The following is a 9,190-nucleotide window of genomic DNA, read 5'->3' on the forward strand; positions in this document are numbered from 1 at the left end:
CCAAAATTAATCATCTTTCCCCATGGCCTCCACCCCATTCCTGCAGTGCAGGGTGTGCAATCAGGCAGCTCTCTCCATAGCGGCGCCCTGCAGCTAAATGCATCCTCTGGGCTGGGGGGGGGATAGAGAGAACTTTCCCCATGGCAGGTCACTGCTGGGCGGGGAGCGAGTGCAAATACTTCTCCCAGCTCCATCGGAGGGGCGAGCTGGAGACGTGGATGCGGACGTGCACGTCTCATGAGCCTGGGGTTACAATGACACTCAGCAGCTCCAGCCCCCCTAGACCGAGCCCCCCAGCCGGCGCCTTAAAACAACGAATGGTCCCTACAAGGGAAGACCCCATCATTACATTGCGGGGAGCCCGGGCGGCAGCTCTGGGGGGGGGCGGTGCTTTATTCTCTGCATCACTGCCCCCCCCATCCCCAAAGTACCTGAGGACAAAACCCTGGGCTCCGGCTGCGGCCCCCTTTTGTTAGCCCGGGGAGCAATGGCTGCACTGGGGCGGGGGGCCCGGCGAGCGGGCGCCCCCCCGGAGCTCCCAAGCCGGGAGCAGAACGGATGCCCCGACCGCCGCCCCCCCCCGCCGCCTCAGGCCAGGGGAGCTCTACCCCCGGCCCCCCGGTCCTACCTTCCTCAGTGGCTGGGCTGCGGCTCCTCGACCGGCCCTTCTCATTTTGGGTGAGTGCAGCTCCCGCCCGGCGGCGGCAGCAGCATCTGGACGCGGGGCTCCCTGGCGGGCCCCCCCCCCTTTTTTTGTCAGCGGACTGCCTCACGCTCCCCTCGGCAGGACTCTCCCTCACGCTCCCCTCGCTCGACAGCCCCGCGTTCCCGCTCCCCGCAGCGCCCGGGCCATGCCGAGCCAGTCCCCGCGCGCGGGCAGCGGAGCCGCTTCCTGCCCGCAGCTGGTTCCTGCTCCCCCTTGGCTGCTGCGGCGCTTATTTCCCCTCGATCCTTCTCTTACTTCCCCCCCCCTCCCCCTTTCCTGATTCTGTGACTATCTCTTCGAGCTCGTGACGTTCATCCCCCCCCCCCTTCCCCCTCCTGGGTCTTTCTTCCCACCCTTCCCCAGCCTGACCCATCCTGACTCCTTTCCAGTGAGCTAATCTTCAGCTGGCTGGAGACCAGGCCCCGTTACCATGGAAACCCATGGCCCTGAATACTTCACTGACTGGGGGGAACTACAGTAAACAGGCCCTTCTGCTGGGCACTTTTCCTTTTGGGGTGGGGGAGCGGGGAGGGGGTGTTAACTCTTTCAGAGCTGCTGACTTTCAAAATACTTTCTCACCTCTGTGAACTGGGGCCTAAAGTCCCAGCAGCTTTCAAAAGCCACCTTAGCAAACCAGACTCTCTCCTTTGCTGAGCTAGAGGGTCACCCTTATACAAAAATCAATGACCGCTGGCACTTGGTTAGTGTCTTTTCTCCAAGGAGCTCAAGGCAATTTACAAACCGTAACTAATAAAAAGCACTGCCCTGCCAGCTTCCGGGACATGGGACTTGGAGGAGTTGTGCCCAGCAAAATGTGGCAGGATTGGGCCCCAAGATTCACCCCAGCATTTCAGGGCATGGGTCTCCAAAACACTACAGCGCCCCATGATGTCTGCAGTACAGCAGATCACTGCATTCGGGCAGTATTTTATTGTTTTAATTAGGGGAAGTGCAGACTTTTGTAGGGTACCATGAGGAATGCAGGCGGAAAACTGGTTTTACCATTATATAGTGCTCCCCATTGCAAAAGGTGCCCCCTAGCACTTTACAAACTGAAATGCAGCCACTACCCAGAAATCACACACCACTGAAATGCAGCCTCCTCTGGTGTGGAATGGGGCAAATGTTTAGCATTGCACAGGCACACTGTGCAACTGTTTGGGACAGGACGTGAATGATATTGCCAACCCCAAGCATTCAAAACACATAAGGCAGGCCTCAACAATCATGAGACTAGCTTAAAAATCATGAGAAATAATAAAATAATATGAAACTGGGGGTGATCTTTTAATTTGTCTCCTGAGCCTTTAGGGTTCCCTTGGGTCACGTTTTCAAGCTTGTCTCTGCAACCACAGGGGCTAGAAACTTCCTTTTTGAATAAATGAAAGCTGAGAATCTCATGAAATAACAAGACTCCAGAAGCTGGGACTTTAGGGAAAGAACACCAGATATTGCAAGGCTTGTGAAAAAATCACAAGAACAGAAACCCACTGCTGCATAAGAAATGTCGGGAGACAGTATGTCTTAATCCATCCTGGTATTGGACAAAGGCTGAAAGGAGGAATAGAAGGGTAAAATGACTTGCCAAGGATTGCCAGATCAGTGGCAGAGCCAGGAATTGAACTTGACTCTCCTGAAACCTTGTTCAGGACTTTACCTACTGGACCATGCTGCCTCCCTCAACGTTAGAAAATTACCTCTGCCCTCCTGTAGGATTCCAATTCAGGAGCATTTTCCCAGCTCCCCCCTTGCTCTTTTCCAAATTCTTCCATACCGGCCAAAAGGAACATGCCAGAGAGACAGCATGGAGCAGAGGGGCAACACTTTCCCTGCTCAGGAATAGACACAGCGGAGAAGGAAGCTGCTAGCCAGCCTTTGCCCACTAAAGTGCACCAGTCTCCCTGACGCTTTGTTGTTGCCAGGGGGACCTGCCACTCTAGCCTTCAGGTGCTTCATTGAAAACCAGTTAATATAGTATAATGACTTTTTACGAGCAGCTGACTCAAGATTTTTGAATGCTTGAGGTTGGCAATGCTGACAGGATAGGGTACGCTGAGAGAGGTGGTTTCTAAATAGCGAAAATTCAGCCCATAAAGAACTTGAACTGCACCTGGAAAAGAACTCGAAGCCTTTGCAGATTCAGTGTAACGTGCTCTCTACAAAACACGTTCCGAAGTAAGGGCAAATCTACATTACAAAATTCAGTTGACCTAAGTTAGGTTGCCGTACAGCCACTGCAGTAATTATTGTGGTGGTTCAGGTCGACATGACGCCCCCTCTGTGGATGATGCGCGTCCCACCAGGAGCGCTTCCGCCAACTTAACTGGAGCTCCCCCCGCCCTGGGGCTGATAGCTCACAGCTATCAGCCCCCGAGCTGGAGGGTGAGTGGGCTCCAGCTTGAGCCTTGCGTGGTGCTGATAGCCAACAGATGATGTCAGTAATGCAGTGTGTCCATCTCTCATGGAGGTGGTATTTTTAGGTCGGTGACGTGGGTGACTTACAACATTGTAGCGTAGACACTTAGAAGGTTAGGTCGACATAAGCTGCCTTATGCCACTAATACAAAACCCAGTAATAATAAAAAGCCAGAATTTTACCTTGCCAAGTTCAACACACTGTTGCTGCAATACAATGGCATTCTATTAAGTCAATAGCAAGCTCCATTTGAGATACATTTTATGGAGCCGTGTTCCTGTTTTTCTTAGTGCAGCACTGAAACAAACACTCTGAAAAAGCATCATATATCTTACTAGGATGATGCCCACACACAATATTTTGTCCCCATCCCCATAACTTTTAGATACCAATACACTGGCATCTCAAGCACATGAAAAAGAGATTGATTCAAATAATCCTAATAATAATAATAATTCAAATATTTTTTTCTTGAAATGTAATCACATATCTCTGATTAAAGTGTTCCCCCCTACTCTGTGCTGTGATGATCCTGTTGTGTGGGATAGCAAAAAAAGATTCCTCTTCCTTCTGTGTTTGTTAGGATCAAAAAATAACGTGTATAGTAAAAGCAAGAGCAAGAACTGTATGTAAGAAAGTCAGATATAAATATCCTGGGGCAAATATAAACCATCTCCCTTCACAAATAACTGTTGACTTTATATAGAATTGTAATACATACAATAGGGGAAAAAACCAAAAGAGAGAACACTGTATGATTCCAGCTGTTTTTTTCTTTTTACAGGATATTTCAACCTATATAGAATCTTCAGTCTATAGCCTTCTATCGTATTTAAATTGAATTTAGTGATGTTGTATTACACCACCATGAGTTTGGCTCCAATTTCAAGTTCAACAAAGTGAAATTGCCTCTCACGCTTTTCTGAAATTTGGACACACAAAGTCCAAGGAAAATTAATACAGACAGGTACAAAGTCTTATCGGTACTATAAGTTTTATTAAAGCAATAAGTAAAGTTACAATTACCCATCCATATAGAAATCCTATAAAAAACCTAGGCAATAATTATAACTGTAGTCATACTCATGTCCTCAACGATATTCTAGAGTCTGATGGACCTATCAATAGACAATCATCTCTAGATGGATGGTTCCTGCTGAGGTTTCCTGTGGGGTCGTCCCTTGGGACTTCCCACTTTTACCCAACCATGGATCCCTCTTTTTATATTGTAATTTTGATCACACCTAACACTTTATACATGTGCATGACGGGATCAACCCTCTTTCCTTATCTGTACTTCCACACCCCATGAATATTGGGGGTGCCCTGTTTTTCATAGGTTGTTCGTAGTTCCTCTTATTCTCATTAGCATTTACGCATGATATGTATCCTGCAGTCAAGACAGATGTTCAAAGATGTTACAACGAGGTGTCTCGTGGTCTTGGACAAGACACTGTGGTCAATCACCTATTGGCACATCTTTACAGTAACCATGTGACCTTTTGGGCATAGGGTTATTCCTAGGTCACTCACTCATGTTTAGCATTCTTCAGCCTATGGACTAGTATGACTAAGCTAAAATCTTACAGGCCTCAGCCTGTAGACGTTCCATTTCAGCCATGCTTCACTTGTATACCTAATACACACTCATCACTCCTAAATACTTGTCAGTCCCGTACTCTATAATCGTACAACGTAAATGTATTTTGCATGCATTGATTAGATATGAAATAGCATATAAAATGACCATAACATCACCTAACACAATGATAAACGGATGATAAAATGAACTAATTGGCTACCAAACTGAGGATCTCAAAGCACATTACAAACGTAGGTCTCTGTCCTGCCAACATTTACACACGTCACTTTATGAGTTCAATGGGATTATGCATGTGGGTAAAGTTACAGTTTTGTCCTTTGCTCTTAGCACAACACAAACAATATGAAGAAACCATACAGGCACAGTTAACTCCCAGATAACCATGTTTACTAAACAGCTGCTTAGTTTTGCTAAAAAATTGGCAGCTTCTAAAACATAACACACAGGGTGTGCCAATAGAAGGCTCACAAATGATTTAAAGGGATGCTACCCTATTTCTATACACTACTTGCTCACATACATGTTTGCAGGATCAGGCCCTTAACTAGTCCCCACAACACTTTTATGAGGCAAGTATTATTTTCCTTCCACTTTAGTGATGGGGAACAAACTGTGAGGGTGAAATTCTGGTCCTAATGAAGTCAACTGGAGCTTTGCCATTGGCTTCAGTAGATCCTGGATTTCAAGTGACTTGTTCAAAGCCATGCTACAAATCACTGGCAGAGCCAGGAAAAGAATCCAGCTTTCCTGACTGTCCCTGCCAGCCCTGAGCTCTACTCATTAGCCCATATTATCGTGCCCCCCTGCCTCTGGCTGTGTAGTATTATCTTAATGATTTGGATATGGCCAAACACAAGATTGATCATTTGGAAAATGTTAATTTGGGAAATAAACCAACACCACTCTCCTTCTCTGCACACAATCCTTGCATTTTTCCCCGAAGGGACAATTGGCAACCTGAAATGCAGAGAGTGCCATCTAGCTGTGATGCTGCACAACTACAATAGTAGAGGTGGAACCCTCCTGTCCCTGAGGGAAGATGTCCATGGCTGAACGGAAGGGCATTGTGCCCTGAGGAAAGAGCTTTTGAGTGACGTCCTCCAGCCAGCCCAAATGTGGTGTGAAGAGGCTTCAGTAAATGTACCATAACCTAGGAGGAGGGGGACTGCTGGGATTAATGAAGGAGAACAATGGAAGGAGAGAAGGGTTCCTACAAGGCAATTGTCATGTCAGAGGGAGTGAATGGAGCGGTTTAGCTCCAGCAAAATTTGGTATAACACAGTCCAGTGTCTGGAAGTTGAAGCTAGATCAATTCAGACCGGCAAGAAGCTGTAGATTTTTAACATGGAGAGTAACTCACCATTGGAACAACTTCCCAAGGGCTGTGGTGGAGTCTTCATCACTGGCCATTTTAAAATCAAGATTGGATGTTTTTCTAGATCTGCTCTAGGAATTATTGGGAGGAAGCTCTATGGCCTGTGTTATACAGGAGGTCAGAGTACATCACAATGGTCCCTTCTGGCCTTGGAATCTAGGCACAGGACTCATCTTCAAACCTAGGGGTCCACGGGAAGCCAAGACCATCTGTGCAGAAGCCCTTTGCCTCCACACTGTTTCTGCCCTTGGAAAGTCCTCCCCCAGCTCCCTGTTGAAATCCCACTGCCCTGGACTCCCCCTGGAACGTACCAGAGAGCTAAGCATAGGGGCCAAGGTAAGAAGGAGCATTGGGGAGCACAATTCTCATAGCTCTGCTGAAAACACAGGGAGAGCTTCCCCTCCTCTCCCTAGGTTGGGGGAGCTCACTTTCCAGAGCCTGCCCCAGCCCCAACCCCCCGGCCTTTACAGAAGGACTCAGGCAGGAGAAGCTGGAGTGGGAGCAGCAGGAAGAACTGCTGGCTGGCCGTGGTGTTGCTGGGGCTTCTAGCATTTCTTGCCAGTGGTTGGAACAATCAGCAGCCTGACAAGTGCTGAGCCCCTTTGAAAATTCTGGCCTGACTCTCTCTGTGCCTGTGTGTAAATGGAAATACTAATACTTCCCTACCTCACAGGAGGGTGGTGAGGGGTAGAGCTGAGTGAATAACTGATTTTTCGGTTTGATGGAGAACTGAAAAATAAAATTAAAAAATTGGATCCATTTCAAACTAGCACTGATTTCCCCCCCATTTTTTCCCACACAGAAACAAAAAATAAATCCTCCCCCCCGCAAATCATTGAGAGTTGAATAAAATGTTTCAAATGACATTTTCAAAATGAAACGTCAATCTGAAACAAAACGTGGAAAGGGTTCCTTTCAAAAACATCAAAATGTCGAGATTTCTCAATTTTTTTCACCCAAAACTAGTCACCGAATTCAACCTGAATTTGCAAAAAGTTTCAGTGCCCTGAAAAAAATGCACTGTTTAGCTAATTTACTATTTGCCCAGCTCTATTGAGGATTAATTAATGTTTGTATGGCACATTGAAATTCTAATGCAGTGTAATGAGAGAGCAGTCACTCTATAGTGGCTGGGCTGCAGAACAAAATACCTGCTCTTACCACTGACTAAGCTAAAGCTCTGAGTTTTGGAGCTGAAGGTGTCTCCTCCTGGCCTCTGCAGTTCCACGTGATTTATTTGGTAGCGCGTCTGCCGTCCACAACGCACAGGTTTGCAATTTCCAGTGTCCTGGGAACCTGCTGCTCCCACTGACTTCAGTGAAGGTTTTTGGTGTCAGGCTAGTGCTTCTAAGAACTGGGGCACTTCTATGTAGGTACCTCAGTATGGATGTAGGTACCTAACCTAACCTCAGGTGCTCAGGTTTGAAAATGTTGGCCTTCGCTGAAGGCAGAGAAACCCCATCCCTGTTCCCTGTGGTTAATGACAGTGTTAAGGGCAAGAGATTAAAAGTAAACAAATGAATCTGAGATAGGCCTGGAGACTACAACATTCAGATCCAGAGCCAGATTCTCAACTCCCCCAAAGTTGGGGTGGGAGAAAACAGCATTCAGATTTAAGGAGTTTGGTTCCAGACCAAAGTGAGCACCCAGTCACTGTCTGCAGGGCTGTAATATTACTGAGTTGGGAGAGCTAAGTAAACAGCCTTTTTTTCTATCATATGAGATTAGCTGAGCTCCCAAGCAATTTACTGGAGGATTCCCCCAAAGGCTCAGTGCAGCCCAGCTTTCCAATATTTAAAACACACTTTCATAACCTTTTTTTAAAAAGACACATTTTCCTATACCCTACCAACCAGAGAGATGTAAGACTGGTGGCTAATTTCACATAATTTTCTTTTCAATACCTAGCACTTTTCCTCTATTTATTTAAACACAAACCTGGACTCTCTTTCCTACGTTAAATCAGAGGTAATTACATCAAAATGGGAATCACTTTCTCCAGTGAGCAAACAGATTGGTGTATTCTCTGTAACTTGAAGGCTTTAAACCATGATTTGAGGACTTCAGTAACTCAGTCAGAAGTTAGGGGTCCATTACAGGAGTGGGTGGATGAGATTCTGTGGCCTATAATGTGTAGGCAGTCACAACAGATGATCCTGATAGTCCCTTCTGACTTTAAAGTCTATGAATCCCTGCCCTGCTTTTATCTGAGCTACTCCTCTGCAGCAAATACTCCTGCACTTGTTACATTTGTCCAGAGCACCCCTTTACCACCACCACACACTTAAGTAATGCCCATCTTGTCACAGTTCAATCAACTAACCTTCATGTCCATCCATAGCCCTCAGGCTTTTCCAGTTATCTCCCACTCTCACATTTTCAGAGCAGACTTAATTAATTAATAATCAGAGTGTCTGTAATTGATCCAATATATATTAGATTAGAGATTCCACCTATATGATATTTCAGCTTCTTTATGGGGGTAATGACTTTTTGTTTAAATTAACACTGGATCAGTGGTTCTCAACCTGAGGGGTCTGCCAGCAGGTTTCAGGGGGTCTGCCAAAATAAACCAGAGAGCACACAAAAATAAAAATTGTTTTATGTAGCACTATTTGGACATTTTGTGGTTTTATTTTTATCAGAGAGCATGTTAATTTTCCTGCATGATATGCTGAAACCTATTGGCTTCAGCATGGCCAGCATTAGGGAGTAGGTAGCAACCAGGGCAAATGCCCGGGCCCTCACACCATAAGGGACCCCACATGGTGGGCGATGAAGGTCGGGCTTCAGCATCAGCCCGGGAGGCAGGGCTCAGGCATATTAATCTATGAACACAATATTCAGGTTTTTATTTTTGTACCTACATTGTCCTTTTCTTTTTTATATTATATGTGTGTAACTGTTTAACTATCAATTTAATACAGCTTTTAATCTACTGGATATGCAGAAATACAGTTGTTGTCGCCCAGGTGGACTGTGGAATTTTTATAGCATGTTGGGAGGGCCTCAGAAAGAAAAAGGTTGAGAACTCCTGCACTAGATGATTTTAGCTTTCTGCCCTTATGCAAAGCCGTGAGCTGTTGCAAT

General features: G+C 46.2%; 1 protein-coding gene across 2 annotated transcripts in view; it reads right to left on the minus strand.

The window, feature by feature from the left end:
• The window catches only part of DENND2A (DENN domain containing 2A), an 85,051-nt gene that overhangs the window by 73,256 nt on the left and 2,605 nt on the right, over positions 1-9,190 (minus strand). Inside the window, exon 1 of one of the 2 annotated variants that reach the window (XM_067536251.1) lies at positions 629-960. The exons of the other annotated variant lie outside the window; for it this stretch is intronic. The gene's annotated coding sequence lies outside the window, so the exon portion shown is untranslated. Of the gene's footprint in view, positions 1-628; positions 961-9,190 lie in introns of those variants that run through there. 2 annotated transcript variants of the gene reach the window in all.

The sequence above is a fragment of the Emydura macquarii genome, unplaced genomic scaffold, assembly GCF_026122565.2.
Source record: "Emydura macquarii macquarii isolate MOO-44397 ecotype Brisbane River unplaced genomic scaffold, CSIRO-AGI_Emac_v2 contig_3530, whole genome shotgun sequence".
Taxonomy (NCBI): domain Eukaryota; kingdom Metazoa; phylum Chordata; order Testudines; family Chelidae; genus Emydura; species Emydura macquarii.